At 37.7% G+C, this 16,582-nt stretch overlaps 1 pseudogene; it reads left to right on the plus strand.

Moving 5' to 3' along the window:
* The first annotated feature begins 9,070 nt into the window (after positions 1-9,070).
* On the plus strand, positions 9,071-9,170 carry LOC127116490 (uncharacterized; annotated as a pseudogene).
* Positions 9,171-16,582: the final 7,412 nt, after the last annotated feature.

The raw sequence follows: 16,582 nt of genomic DNA on the forward strand, positions 1-16,582 counted from the left end.
TTAGTGATTATGATCCGCTTTTAGCTAGAAGTTCTGGTACATAAGTCGGATAACTTCATTATTCAGTCCATTGCAAATTGCGGGGGATCGAACCGTAGTCCGCCCTACCAAGTTCAGTACCAGATTCCTATTGAACCAACTCATAATGGATCTTTCGTATTGTGCTTTTGCATGATCTGCAACCTTTAGATTAAATGATCTGGTAAGGATCACCTAATTTAATTAGTGCATTTCTTGATATATTTATATATCTTAGGTTACTTTGGGGATCATTCACTTATATTCATCGGCTCTCCACGTAGTTTGCTATTAAGATGGTGCTGACTTCTGTATAAACTACTTGGGGTTGCCATAGAACTAAAAGTTCAAGGAATCGGTATAATAGGTACTTATCCTGATCTAACATATTGAGGTTCTCAGAGCGTTGTTATGGTAATGATTTTTCTGTCTTGATTTCACTCAATATTTATAAAGTAAGCAACCTTTATACTTATTGGGTGTGTTAAAATTTGTTTTGTTATGGCTCAAGAAAATTGAGGGGAATAGATAATAGAAATATTTCACACTAGGGACTTAATTTAAAATTATAATATTTTTTTTTTTTTTTATTTTTTTTTTAGATAAATAATAAAACAGGGAAATAACAATGAAAGGGAAGGTAACATACTTGAAAAATGGAAATGGAAGAAACAAGTTTTCCCCCCCATACTTAAATTAAACATTGTCCTCAATGTTTTAAGGGAAAGAAATACAAAATGGAAATGCAAAGAAAATAACAACTAAGGCTGCCTTCCGCCTCTGGTTCTTGGACCTGGTGATCTTGGACGTAAGTCTAAGTTGTCGAACCTGCTAAACAACTCAGTAAACCGCTGGTCGGTTATGGCATTCCGAGCATCCTGTTGCTGTTGCATTTGATGCATCATCTGCAGCATCTCGACATTCTGTGCCTGCATACCATCGATAGCATCCATAATGTCGTCGTTGGTTGCAGGCCTTCTTCGTCGACGACGTTGGGATGATGGGCCAGTTGTATTGCCGGAAGGGTTGAGCGGGACTGACGGTTGTGTAGGCGGATGATCACCTTGTTCCATTTCTTCAAACTCATCTGTTTGTGGGTTTGTTTGTAAAGGCTCGGTGGTTTCAGGAGCGTTTAGATCATAGAGGTGGCGGTCGGGGTTTGTGACATCAGTGAGGGCGATATTTGGTAGAACAACGCTTGGGACTGCCTGGTTGTTCACCATAAGATAATATCCTCCGCCTACTCTGTTTTTAATCAGGCGGCTGGAGCGGCAATAGCTGATATCCATAGACAGGGGAGGTAGGGATTCTAAAGTTTGGAGTTTATCCCCTAGGTTCAGGCCAAGTGCTATGGATGTTATTAATCCACCAATTATAAAAGGTTGCCGGCCTCTAGCACATAAGGTGCGGATATGATGAAAGAGAAAAGAGGCGGCGTTTACCTGAGTATCTGGTTCGAAGACGCACTGGAGGAAAAATAGTTCCTTTGAGTTGACCTTGCTGTTGTTTGGCCTTCCAAAAACTATGTTTTGCAAGATACGGATAAAGTAACGGATGGTGGGGTTATGTATATGGGAGAGAAGGAGTTCTTCCCAGTTGTAGGTCTCGATACCGGAAATTTTCTTAAAAAGGCCAAAAACGCCAACTGTGTTCCAGTTTGAGGTTGGAGGGATTCTGGCGTGCAGCAGACCTTCTGTGGGAAATTGTAGCATGGTACTCAATTGGTGTTGGATTAAGGAGTACTCGGTATTGAACATCCGGAAGGTTGCGGTACCGGTCAGAAATTCATCCTCACCGGCGGGAGTGGTGTAGTCGTAAGAACTTAGGAATTCTAAGGTTAGGGAAGGGTAGGTGGGTTGGTTATGAGTGCAAAGGAAGGTTAAATCGGCTTTACGGAGCATCCACTCGATACCTTGGAGTAAGCCTAATTGTTGTAAACAAGTTAAATCGGGGTACCTGGTGGAAACGACGCCTCGCTGCTGGAAGCGCTCGAATTGCTCTTGCTGATAGTTATCATCTCCGGATCGGAAGATGATATTTCCGAAATTTTGATTTCCCGCCATTGTGATGAATTTTGAAGGAGTGATTTGGAGTGGAAAAGAATTGTATATTTGATATGAGAGAATTGTTTGTGGTGAATGAAGGAGATTTTGGTAGGTATTTATAGGAGAAGGATTGGAAGAAAAGAAAAAGTGGTTGAAAAGTAATTAAGTGTGGTTAAATGAAAAATGAATGGGGAAGGTAAAAAGTTAAAGGTGTAACGTTCGTCTCCAACGGCTCCCTAACGTTCACATGTCTGAGGGGCGTTACGCTCGTCACAAGGGTGTGACGTTCGTAACAGGAGTTATGCGTGCCGTTCGTCATGGAGTGTGTGACGCTCGTCACACAGTTCTTTTTGGCAGGGCATTCAGCAGCGCTTCACATAATTAATCTGGAGATGAATTTATTTTGATTATTTTGTTTTATTTGGTTTTTAGATTGTTCTATTTAATTTAGCTAATTAATTTGTGTTGCATGCTATTCTATTTCACATAATAATAATTCATTCTGAGTAACAGTAGAACAGTAGAGAACATAGCCATTGCATAAATTAAATAAAAGCTTTAATAAAATTAACATAATGTAATACAGGAAGGGAAAACAATGAAATGGAAGGAAAATAAATGCGAACATGAATTCAAATAACATTAATGAAAAATCTAGCCTAAAACTAAATAACTTAGAAAGAAATAACTAAATTCCATCTATCTTCGGATCTCTGGCCGGAGGAGCAAAAGAGTTAACACGATGCCGCAACATACGTAACTGACTTGCCGTGCTGCTCATGTATTCTAGGACTGCATGCCTCAAGTTGTGGAAATCTTCCCTGAGGGCGTGATGCTCTGACATCAAGGCTTCAATGACGGTTTTAATATCTGTTCCTGGCATATGATGTCGGAGATCAGGCATGGCTGATTCTTCGGTCAGGACAGGCTGAGGAGGAGGATCAATATCATAGTAGCCGGAAGGTGTCTGAGGGTCAGATTCAGCATGAGAGATATGGTCAACATAGTGCTCATAGTCATCACAAATCTCATAGTCCTGGATGGATTCAGTGGATCTAGCAGGAGTAGGGGTTTCGTTCAGGTTGTAAAGCCAGTTACTGCTGTTATGAACGCTAGTCCTAGGATCGGGCATGGTGAATAAGCAAAGAACCTGGTTATCAATCATAAGCTCAAACTCATCAGACCCTAAGTTCGCTATGAACATAGTGTTAAAGAGGAAGGGTATACTCATAGTAGTAATGCCACAAAAAGGGTTCAGGTCAAGCATAGGCTGACGCAATCCAATAGCATTACCTATCATGGTTATCAAACCGCCTATTCTAATGGGTGCTCGCTCATCCTGGATAAGGTGGTCTAAATTAGCTAACATAAAAGTAGCGCCGTTTACTGGACGGTTCTGGGAAGCACAAAATATGATGAAGAGTTCATCACGTGAAACTGAAGTACTATTTGGCTTCTTCCCAAATAAAGTGTGGGTCAGGATCTTATGGAAATAGCGAAAAGCCGGGTTATGTATGTTTCCAGAGAGAAACTCATGTTCTTCGGGCTCATCATTTCCAGTCAGCTTACCCCAAAAGTGTTCAAGCTCTCTATATTCAAAAAGTTCTTCCTGGCTTACAGTGAATGTATCAAGGGAGGTAGGAAAACCCAAAAGATTGGTAAAGTCTCTAATATTAAATTGGTACTCCATATTGAACATTCTGAATTGGATAAAACCTCTGCTAATTCCTTTTCCACGGCTAGGTAGATAGATTAATGAACTAAGGAATTCTAGTGTGAGCCTCCGGTAGGTGGTGAAATGTCTTAGGATAGGGGATGTCTCCCATCCTATCTGATTCAGCAGATACAAGACACTCTGTCTCAGTCCAAGGGCAGTCATAGCCCAATCATCAGCATAAAGACTAGGTAGCATCTCCCTAGTGGCTAGTTCTTCAAACTTTTGTTTCTGAGCCATTCCTCTGAACTTGATACCCATACGATCAATATGTCTTATCTGGTTAGTGCTAGCTAGAGAAAAAGAAGACATGAGTTTAAGTCAGGATTTGGCCAAATGCTGAAAGAAAGAAAAATTATTATTATTATATTTTTTTTTTATATTTTTGAATAAATAAAGAATGAATACTGAACAAAAAATTAAAAGAATAATTAAGAAAGAAAATAGTGAAATGATAATAATAGAATGAGAAAATGGCAAACTAATTAGTGGGTTGTCTCCCACCAAGCGCTTTGTTTATACGTCGCAAGCTCGACAAAGAAACTGTTAAATATAATTGATGGGTCCTGGGGGCGTTTCGTCTAAGTGTAGAATTTGCGAATCCTCGTTGGTTTCCGCATAGTGATAATGTTTCAGACGCTGCCCGTTTACGGTGAACGGTTCTGTAGATTGTCCTTTTATTTCTACCGCTCCACTGGGAAAGATTTTAGTGATATGAAAAGGTCCTGACCATCTGGATCGTAGTTTTCCCGGGAATAACTTTAGTCTAGAGTTAAATAAAAGTACTGCGTCGCCTTGCTTGAAGATTTTCCTTGATATACGCTTGTCATGCCATTGTTTTGTTCTTTCTTTATAGATTTTGGCATTTTCATAGGCGTCTCTTCTGAGTTCCTCTAATTCGTTTATGTCAAGGATTCTCTTTTCACCGGCGGCTTTATAATTCAAGTTTAAATTTCTAATAGCCCAATAGGCTTTATGTTCTAATTCTACCGGGAGGTGACAGGATTTTCCATAAATGAGCTTAAATGGGGTCGTCCCTATGGGGGTTTTATAAGCAGTTCGGTATGCCCACAAAGCTTCTGGTAATTTCAATGACCAATCTTTCCTTGAAGTGGCGACCGTTTTTTCTAGAATTTGCTTGATTTCTCTGTTAGACACTTCCACTTGTCCACTGGTTTGAGGGTGGTAAGGTGTTGCTATCCTATGTCTCACTCCATACTTAAGTAGTAGTTTTTCGAGTACCTTGGATATAAAGTGCGATCCACCATCACTGACTACTATTCTTGGGATGCCAAATCTCGGAAATATTATATTTTTAAAGAGTCTAGTTACTACTCGGGTGTCATTTGTTGGAGAAGCTATAGCTTCGATCCACTTTGATACGTAGTCAACTGCCACGAGTATGTATTTGTTACCGAAAGAGGATGGGAAAGGTCCCATGAAGTCTATCCCCCACACGTCAAAAATCTCTACTTCCAAAATACCTTTTTGTGGCATCTCGTCACGTCTAGATATGTTTCCCGTGCGTTGACATCTGTCACACTCCTTAATAGCCGTATGCACGTCCTTCCAAATAGTTGGCCAATAAAAGCCAGCTTGTAGGATTTTAGAGCAGGTCTTGGATGTACTTGTGTGTCCACCATAAGGAGCGGAGTGACAGTGTTGGATTATATTTTCTACCTCTTCTTCGGGTATACATCGACGGAAAATACCATCGGGGCCTCTTTTGAAAAGTAAGGGATCATCCCAGTAATAGTGTTTTATGTCGTGGAAGAATCGTTTCTTCTGCTGGTAAGATAAAGTAGGTGGAACTATTCCGGCAGCTAAATAATTGACTAGATCAGCGTACCATGGTGTGACAGATATAGCTAAGGTGGTTTCTACTTGCATGTCGGAGTTGTTCTCTTCCAAAGTAGCTATGAGTTTGTCATACGAGAAGTCATCATTAATGGATGTTCTTTCCGGTTCAAGGTTCTCAAGTCTAGAGAGGTGGTCTGCTACTACGTTGTCAGTTCCTTTCTTGTCCTTGATTTCTAAGTCGAATTCTTGTAGTAACAAGATCCATCTTAGGAGTCTAGGTTTAGCATCCTTTTTTGTTAAAAGGTACCTGATAGCAGCGTGATCGGTGTAAACTATTATTTTGGCTCCTACCAAGTAAGAACGAAATTTATCTAGCGCAAATACCACTGCTAGGAGTTCTTTCTCGGTTGTGGCATAATTCATCTGTGCTTCATCCAGGGTTCTGCTAGCGTAATATATAACGTGAAGCTTTTTATCCTTTCTTTGTCCTAGAACAGCACCTACAACATAGTCATTGGCATCGCATATTATTTCGAATGGTTCATTCCAGTCTGGTGTCTGCATAATGGGTGCGGAGATCAATGCTTGTTTAAGAGTTTGAAATGCTTTTAAACAGTTATCGTCGAATATGAATTCAGCATCTTTCATCAACAGTCCGGTTAAGGGTTTAGTTATCTTAGAGAAGTCTTTGATGAATCGTCGGTAAAAACCGGCGTGTCCTAAAAAGCTTCGTACTTCTCTCACGGTTCTAGGGGGTTGAAGATTTTCGATTACCTCTATCTTGGCTTTATCTACTTCAATTCCTCTGTTCGAGATGATGTGTCCTAAAACAATTCCTTCTTGTACCATAAAGTGGCACTTTTCCCAATTAAGTACTAAGTTTACTTTTACACATCGCTCAAGAACTCTTTCCAGGTTTTCAAGGCATTCTTCGAAACTTTGTCCGTATACAGAAAAGTCATCCATAAATACTTCCGTGATGTTTTCGAGAAAGTCGGCGAAAATCGCCATCATGCATCTTTGAAAAGTTGCAGGGGCATTACACAGACCAAACGGCATTCGTCTATAAGCGAAGGTACCAAAAGGGCATGTGAATGTTGTCTTTTCTTGGTCATCAGGGTGAATTGGTATTTGAAAGAAGCCTGAATAACCGTCTAAATAACAGAAATGTGAATGTTTAGCTAATCGTTCTAACATTTGGTCAATGAATGGTAAAGGGAAATGATCTTTTCGGGTTGCTTTGTTTAGTTTCCTATAATCAATGCACATTCTCCATCCCGATTCGATTCGTTTAGTTATAGTTTCTCCTTTTTCGTTTTCAATAACGGTTATGCCTCCTTTCTTTGGTACAACGTGTACAGGGCTAACCCATTTGCTATCAGATATAGGATATATAATACCTGCTTCCAATAACTTGGTTATTTCTTTCTTTACTACCTCACTTAGGATCGGATTTAGTCTTCTCTGGTGTTCCCTAGAGGTTTTACAGTCTTCTTCTAACATGATGCGGTGCATACAAATAGAAGGGCTTATTCCTTTAAGATCGGTTATGCGGTATCCTAGTGCGGTTGGGTATTTTCTTAAGATATGTAGGAGTTTTTCTGTTTCGAGTCTTCCTAGATCTGCATTAACTATCACAGGTCGTTCAAGATCTAAGTCTAGGAATTCATATCTCAGATTTTTGGGAAGTGTTTTCAAATCAGGGGTTGGTTTGTTAAGACACTGCGTAGGGTCCGGTGTTATTGCTAAACATTGGTTAGATTTGTCCTCTAAAAGATAGTTTGATGATTTGTCTTCTCCTGACTTTGCTTCTTTTATGCACTCATCGATGATATCCATGAAGTAACATGTATCTTCTATTGCAGGTGCTTTCAAGAATTGGGAAAGAATGAATTCAATTTTCTCTTCACCTACTTCGAAGGTGAGTCGTCCTCGTTTTACGTCTATGATTGCACCGGCAGTTGCTAAGAATGGTCTTTCTAGTATAATAGGTGTAGTATCATCTTCTCTAATGTCCATAATTGTGAAGTCAGTGGGAATGTAAAACTGACCTAAGCGTACGGGAACGTTTTCAAGGATTCCTACAGGATATTTGATGGAACGATCTGCTAATTGCACAGACATTTTGGTCGGTCTTAATTCTCCCATTTCCAGTTTCTTACATATGGATAAAGGCATAACGCTAATTCCGGCTCCTAAATCGCATAAGGCTTTGTCGATGACAAATTTTCCTATGTGACAGGGTATAGAGAAACTACCCGGATCCTTAAGTTTAGGAGGCATGTTTTGGATTATAGCGCTACATTCGGCAGGGAGTGTAACGGTTTCGCTGTCCTCAAGTTTCCTCTTATTAGAAAGAATTTCTTTTAAGAATTTAGCATATGAGGGCATCTGCGTAATAGCTTCGGTAAATGGAATTGTAACGTTTAATTGTTTAAGGAGATCAACAAATTTTCTAAATTGGCCTACATCTTTGGTTTTAACAAGCCTTTGAGGGTACGGTATAGGTGGTTTGTAAGGTGGTGGAGGTACATAAGGTTCCTTCTTTTCTAGGGTTTCCTTATTACTCTCTTCCTTTTCCTTAGGTTCACTTTCCTCAGTTGATTTCTTAGGGTTTTGGTTTTCTATCCTTGGGTCAGACGGTCCTTCCACTTCCGTTCCACTTCTTAATATAATTGCATGAGCTTGGCTTCTCGGATTGGGTTGGGGCTGTCCAGGGAATGTACCAGTTGGGGCAGCAGTAGGTGCTTGTTGTTGAGCTACTTGTGATATTTGTGTTTCCAGCATTTTGTTATGGGTAGCCAAGGCATCTACTTTGCTTGCTAGTTGTTTAAGTTGTTCGCCAGTGTGTATGTTCTGGTTTAAGAAATCTTTATTGGTTTGTTGTTGGGAAGCTATAAAGTTTTCCATCATGATTTCCAAGTTGGATTTTCTAGGGGTATTATTGTTAGGATTCTGTTTCTGATATCCCGGAGGTATAAATGGGGCTTGATTTGGAGACTGTCCAGGTGCGTATAAAGCATTATTACTCTTATATGAAAAGTTTGGATGGTTCTTCCAATTTGGGTTATAGGTATTCGAATAGGGGCTTCCTTGAGCATAGTTTACTTGCTCTGCTTGGATTCCAGTCAAGAGTTCACATTCCGCAGGAGTGTGGCCTTGGATTCCACAGATCTCGCAATTCTGAGTTATAGCAACCACGGCGGCTGGAGGTGATACGTTTAAACTTTCAATTTTCTGGACCAAAGCATCCACTTTTGCATTGACGTGATCAAGGTTACTTATCTCGTACATGCCAGTTTTCGGTTGAGGTTTTTCCACCGTTGTTCGTTCGGTTCCCCACTGATAGTGGTTTTGGGCCATGCTCTCGATAAGCTGGTAAGCATCAGCATAGGGTTTGTTCATTAGTGCACCACCTGCAGCGGCGTCTATTGTTAACCTTGTATTGTATAAGAGACCATTATAAAATGTGTGAATGACTAACCAGTCTTCCAAACCATGGTGTGGGCAAAGTCTCATCATGTCTTTGTATCTTTCCCATGCTTCGAAAAGAGACTCGTTGTCTTTCTGTTTAAATCCGTTTATCTGGGCTCTTAACATAGCTGTTTTGCTTGGCGGAAAATATCGGGCAAGAAAAACTTTCTTCAACTCGTTCCATGTGGTGACTGAGTTGGAAGGAAGAGATTGAAGCCATCTTCTAGCGCTATCTCTTAATGAGAAAGGAAAAAGACGAAGTCGAATTGCCTCTGAAGTGACACCATTAGCTTTAACAGTATCAGCGTATTGGACAAATACGGATAAATGAAGGTTTGGATCTTCGGTAAGATTTCCAGAGAATTGGTTCTGTTGCACAGCCTGCAACAACGAAGGTTTAAGTTCAAAGTTGTTTGCTTCGATTGCGGGCGGAGCAATACTTGAATGCGGTTCATCTTGCGATGGAGCGGCGTAATCTCTAAGAGCACGAGCTGGTTCTGCCATCTCGGGTATCGAAGGAAAAATGTTTTTGAAATCAGGAAGTTCTACAGGAGGGAGATTGTTCGCAGCACGATATTCCCGAATTCGTCGTAAGACTCGGAGATATAGTTCGATATCGTTGATTCGTAAATAGAGCGGTTCGCCTTGTGAGCGAGTGCGTGGCATACAAATCAACGAAAGAAAGAAAATAGAAGAAAAAGAAACCTTAGTCTCTACAGCGTAACGGAAGAGTTACGATATCGATTGAATAAAAGTCCCCGGCAACGGCGCCAAAAACTTGATCGCTCGACTGGGTGAGTCGAGAATGGGATACAAACTGCAAGTGCACAGTTCTATCGCGTAGTTTTAAAAGATATCGATCCCACAGGGACTTATGAATCGATATACCGTTATCTAAGGTTACTACGTAAATCTAAGGTGAAAATGTTTGATTGTTTGGGGAAAAACTAAGAGCTAAACTAATATCTAGATTAAATATAAATGAAACGGATATCGGTATGTAGTTCGTCAAAACTAGGGAATCAAGTCTTTGTCGGTTTCTTGGTTTTAAAATGAATCGTTTCGGTTAACTTTATTGGTTAAAGGTTTTATCTCAAACTCTCGCTCTGTTGAATAAACCATGATTTTATATTAATGTAGCTGTCACTTATAATTAAGTCAAAAACCATATTTTGAAAACAATAAAGTTGCAGAAACTCCTTTTAAGAAAATACTGACCGTTTTAAACACCCTTATCTCAAACTCTCGCTCTGTTGACTTAGGTTATATAATCAAATCCAAATGCTTAACTCTCGTCCTCACATTCAATCTTTAAAAATACTTTTTGGAAAAGGTCAGAATTTAATTAACTCTAAAACTTGCTCTCGCCCTGATCTAGAATTAATGCCTAACTTACACTGTCCAGTTAAAATCTCAAACTCTCGCTCTATTGATTTTAACTTCTTTATGTCTTTTACTTTTGTAAAAAATCTTGTTATTAAACCTGTAAGTTGAGACCGTAAAAAGATTGATTTTAATTTTAAGTTTAGATAGACCGACTTAGTCTTGATCCCTTATTCTGCTTACTTTACATACCGATACCTAGGCAAATTAGCCAGACATGCTAAATAAATAAGAATTTATATCATGCATAAACAGACTCATTCCAGGCAGATAATATAGATAAATAATAAAACAAAATATTAAATAATGATTAAAGAACCTGAATGCGTAATACAGTAGTCTTGAACACTCCACCACAAGCCGGTAGGATTTGTTCTTGGATTCTTCAATTAAACAGTAAATTAAATCAAGGAAATAAAACTGGAATATAACGTAAGGTTAAATCCAGTATAAAGTTGCACAATGGTTTCCGGTGTAGAAACTATTATGCGAAAAATATCTAAAAGCTAAAACGGGAAAGGTAAATTTGCAAGGGAAAAAGAATGTAAAGCTTGCAAAAGAAATAAATAAAATAAACAATGCTGGAAAAGAAAAATAAGCAAAAGCTAAAACAGAAGGTTTGAACAGCTTCGGCAGAGTAGACGGCAAAAGAGGGGAGAGGAAGCGGACCCTTTTAGGTTTCTAATGTAGCTATTTATAGTAGTGCTTCTAACTGCTTTTTTTGTTTCCCACGAGTCTTCAGCATGGCTAAATACACGGCGCGGGCATAGGACACGAACTCTCTCAACGTCTCTTCAATTCTTCTGAGGGCGTGACTTGCGCCAAAAAGCTAGTGGAATGGTGTGACGCTCGTCACACCATGTGTGACGCTCGTCACAGGGGTGCTTTTGGTGTGACGCTCGTCACAACCCTTGTGACGCCCGTCACAGGCACAACGTGCGCTTTCTTTGGGCTGGGCTTGGTCTTTGATATTTGTTTCCTTTTTACTCCTTTCTACACCTCCTTTTCTTTCCTTTTTCACTCTTGCTTCAAAATGGATACCTGACATAAATAGCAAGGAAATACTGCATAATATCTGATAAAATGAGATAAACTAAAGTAAATGATAATCTAATCTAATTGAATTAAGTCTTAAAATGTGATATAATTTCGTGTTATCATCTCTTGCCAGACCTTGAGATTAGATTGTCTCTTAGAGTCTAATAGCTTCCAAAAGTGCTTTTTCTTTCTAGTTTATCTCTAGCATAATCAACATCACAATAATCTACTAACTTGTACTCTTTTGATTTTCTATAACACAAGCCAAAGTTAGTAGTACCTTTTAGATATCTAAAAATCCTCTTAACAACTATTAAGTGGGACTCTTTAGGATTTGATTGGAAACGAGCACATAAATAAACACTTGATAAAATGTCAGATCTAGAAGCAGTTAAGTATAAGAGAGAACCTATCATACATTTTGCTCTACCTAATTTCTTACCCCCATCCTTCTCCATAATACAAGTAGGATACGTTGGAGATTTAGCTGGCTTGCAATCTGACATGTTAAACTTCTTCGTAAGTTCTTTGGCATATTCTCTCGTATGGATATATGTTCCTTCTAAAATTTGGTTAATCTATATCCAGAAAGAACTTGAGTTCTCCAATCAGACTCATCTCAAACTCTACATTCATTAATTTAGCAAACTCCTTGCACAAGGTAACGTTAGTAGAACCAAATATAATATCATCCACATAAATTTGAACAACTAGAATATCATTTTTGAATGTCTTACAGAACAAAGTAGTATCAACCTTTCCTCTGGTAAAATCTTTTTCTAAAAGAAATTTGCTTAGTCTTTCATACCATTTTCTAGTAGTCTGTTCCAGACCCTACAAAGATTTCTTAAGTTTGAAAACAAAATCTGGACTTTTGTGATTTTCAAAACCAGGAGGTTGGTCCACATATATTTCTTTAGTTATCTAACCATTCAAAAATGCACTCTTAACATCCATATGATATAAGATTATATTTTGATTAACAATAAATGAAATTAAGAGACCGATAAACTATAACCTGACAACTGGTGCAAAGGTCTTAATATAGTCAACTCCCTCTTGTTGATTATAACCTTGTGCCACCAATCTGGCCTTGTTCCTTACCACTTCTCCTTTCTCATTCAGCTTATTTATGAAAACCCATTTTGCCCCAATGACATGAATTCTTTTGGGTCTAGGCACAAGATTCCACATATCATTTCTGGAAAATTGATTTAATTCTTCTTGCATTCCTAAAATCCACATAGTATCCAGAAGTGTTTCATCAACACATGAAGGTTCTATAAGGGGCACCAAACCCATAAGTTTCTCTTCAGAGTGTTTGAAAGAGGATATGGTTATGACTAGTTCAATTTTATCTCCTAGAATCAATTCTTCAGAATGTGAAGATCTTTGTGTATGCTTCCTCAGAGGTGTCTGTGCTTCAACAACTTCTGGTTGAACTGTTCGAGGGTCTTTTGCCTCAGATTCTTTAACTTCTGATTCTTTACCTTCAAAGCCTTAATAGGTAATCTCCAGATCTGCAAACTTCTCAACTAACTTTGACTTTTCAGAGTCAAGCTTATCATCAAATCTAACATGAATTTATTCCTCAACAATTTGTGTTTCAGTGTTATATACTCTATATCCTTTAGAGCGTTCATAGTATCCTAATATTATACACTTTTGTGCCTTAGAATCAAACTTGTTAAGATTGTCTTTAGTATTTAGAATAAAATAGTTACATCCAAAAGGATGAAAATAATAAATGTTGGGTTTTTTATTCTTCCACAACTCATTAGGTGTCTTACCCAAAATAGGTCTTATAGAGATCCTGTTTTGAATATAACACGTAGTCTTAACTTCCTCTGCCCATAAATGCTTAGCCATGTTTTTCGCATTGTTCATGATTCTAGCTATTTCTTGTAAAGTCGTATTCTTCCTCTTTACAACTCCATTTTGTATGGAGTTCTAGGGCAGGAGAAGTCATGGGAAATTCCATTTTCATCAAAAATGTTTTCAAAATACTTATTTTCAAATTCACCACCATGATCACTTCTGACTTTAATAATTTTAAAATCTGTCTAGTTTTGCACTTGTGAGTAGAAGGATGTGACTCATCCTTGTGTCTTAAGAATTTAACCCATGTCTATCTGTTGTAGTCGTCAACAAGGACTAGACCATATTTCTTGCCATTGACATAAGCAGTTTTCACTGGACCAAAGAGGTCAATATGAAAGAGTTACAACGGCCTAGAGATAGAAATAACATTTTTTGCTTTGAAAGAAGTTTTTAAAAACTTGCCTCTCTAACATGCTTCAAAAAGAGCATTTGAAGAAAACTTCAGATTTGGAAGGCCTCTGACCCAGTTAAGCTTATTTAGCTGAGAAATTCTTCTCATGCTAACATGGCACAATCGTCTATGCCAAATCCGTTGCTCTTCATTAACAGACATGAGACATTTAAAATTTTAATTTTTAACATCAGAAAGTCTAATTTTGTAAATGTTATTTTTCCTCTTGCCTTTGAAAAGAATGGAGCCATCTTTTTGACTATCAGCTTTACAAGACTTTTGATAAAAGATTATGTCATAACCACTGTCACTTAATTGACTTATGGATAATAAATTATGCATTAATCCATCAACTAATAAAATGTTAGTAATAGAAGGGAGAAAACCATTACCAACTGTTCTGGTGCCTATAATATTCCCTTTCTGATTACCTTTGAAACCCATGAAGCCACCATGCTTAAGTTCCAGATCTTGGAACATATGTCTTCTTCCCATCATAAGTTATGAGCAACCAGAGTCCAGGTACCATGATTGGTGTTTTAATTGTACTTCTAATGAGGTCTGCAACATATATTATCTTTTCCTTAGGTACCCAAATCTTTTTGGGTCCTTTCTGGTTAGTTTTCCTAGAGTTCTTAGCGAACTTGGGTCATTGTGCAGAATAATCATTTTGTGTATGTGCATATGAGAAATGAGAATAAAGAGATTTTGGTTTTCCCATTTGTTTTTAAATAGGTTTTTCCTTAGGCACATAACCAATTTATCTTCTTCCATTTCTGCTAACTCTATAGATTATTGAAGTCATTTTACTTCTTTCTATATTTCTAGACAGAAATGTCTGAAAAGATTTATCAAATTTTTTATGACATTTTCAGAATCCAAAAAAGCTTCTGAAATAATTTTTTCCTCAAGTTTAGAACTCTTACTTTGAAGATCAAAGTTTTCATTTTTAAGAATAAGATTTTCTTCATTAAGAGCTGAGAATTCTTTCTTAAGCTTACTATGTGCTTCAGAGTTAGATACATGGGATTGTTTTAGATCCTTGTATCTATTATGAAGCTTCCGATACTTTTCCAGAATTTCAGATAAGCAAGATTCTAATTTAGAACGAGATAGATCAGGAAATACCTCTTCAGATTCTAACTCAAATTCTGACTGTGTCTTATGTCTGGTGCTTCTGTGCGTGCCATCAACACCACATTTGCTTGCTCTTCCTCAGAGTCATCTTTTAAAGATTCAGAGTCATCCCAAGTATCCATCAAACCTTTATTCTTCCTTCTGAAGGCTTTCTTCTTTGGTTTGTTTTTTTATCAACTTGGGACATTCTTTTTTGTAGTAACTTGACTCCTTGCATTCAAAATAGGTAATGTCTTTGCTAGTACTTGACTTCTTCAATCATGATGTAGACTCGAAGTGACCACTTGTCCTTCTTGATCCTCTGAACTTGATTTGTCTATTCTTCCATAGTTTGTTAACTTTTCTGGAAAGAAGAGATAACTTATCTTCTTATTCTGAATCTTCGTCAGATTCCTCTTCTTCTTCTGCTTGAAAGGATTTAGACTTTCAGACTTTTCCATAGATTTCAGAGCCACAAATTTAACTTTTCTTTGTGGCTCTTCCTCTTTAAGCTCTATCTAGTGACTTCTTAAAGAGCTTACAAGTTCTCGAAGAGTGGTGTTGTTTAGATCTTTAGACAGCTTCAGCGCAATTACCATATGCCTCCATCTCTTGGGTAAGCTTCTGATAATCTTCTTAACATGATCTATAATAGAGTAACCTTTGTCCAGAACCTTGAGTCTTGCAACTAGAGTCTGAAACCTTGAGAACATGTTCTCAACTGTTTTATCATCCTCCATTTTGAAGGTTTCATATTTTTGTATCAAGGAAAGCACCTTGGTTTCTTTCACTTGAGCATTTCTTTCATGAGTCATATTTAAGGAGTCAAATATAGACTTATTTGTGTCTCTATTTGTGATCTTCTCATACTCAGAATATGATATAACATTCAACATAATGGTTCTAGCTTTATGATGATTTTTGTAATCTTTCTTTTATTGACCAGTCATTACTATTCTTTTTAACTTGTTACCACTATCATCAACAAGATGAATGTAGCCATCTACTAGCAATCCCATAAATCAACATCATGACCAAGAAATAAAATTTTAATTATGTCTTTCCAATAGTCAAATTTTTCTCCATCAAAAATTAAGGGTTTGGCACTTTTGTGATCTCTGTCATTGTTAGCAACGAATGCGGTTGGTGGAGGGACTCCAACCATTGTGTTTCAAAATTCTTGATCTTTATCTGACACGGTGGCGCGTTTGATAAACAATTAATACTAGAACCGGAGCTCTGATGCCAATTGAAGGTTATAGAAACACAAAAAATGAGGGGTTTGAACTAGGTTTTTAAAATGAAAATATTTTCAACCCAAAACAACAAGGAGAGAACTTAGAATAAAAATAATGAACACAAATGTTTTTATCCTAGTTCTCTGTTAACGAAGCTACCTCCAGTCCAACCGCTAAGGTTATTTCGCCTTATCACAAGGACTTAGTTCTCTATAACCAAACTTGATTACAACCACAAAGACAAACTGTCAATGTCTTCTTGATAAATTCTGACTATACCATAGTCTCTCAAGAAAATACAATTACAAAAACAAACTATCAATGTCTTCTTGTGAAGTTATGACTATACCTTAGTCTCTCAAGGAAATACAACTTAAAAGTTGAGAAACAAAATGTGTTACAAGATGCTTCTAAGAAAGCAGATTAGACAAATGTATTATAAATATTTACACACAAAAAGTGTTTTCTATGAAAGTGTATGAAC

The sequence above is a fragment of the Lathyrus oleraceus genome, chromosome 1 (assembly GCF_024323335.1).
Source record: "Lathyrus oleraceus cultivar Zhongwan6 chromosome 1, CAAS_Psat_ZW6_1.0, whole genome shotgun sequence".
NCBI classification, from domain to species: Eukaryota; Viridiplantae; Streptophyta; class Magnoliopsida; order Fabales; family Fabaceae; genus Lathyrus; species Lathyrus oleraceus.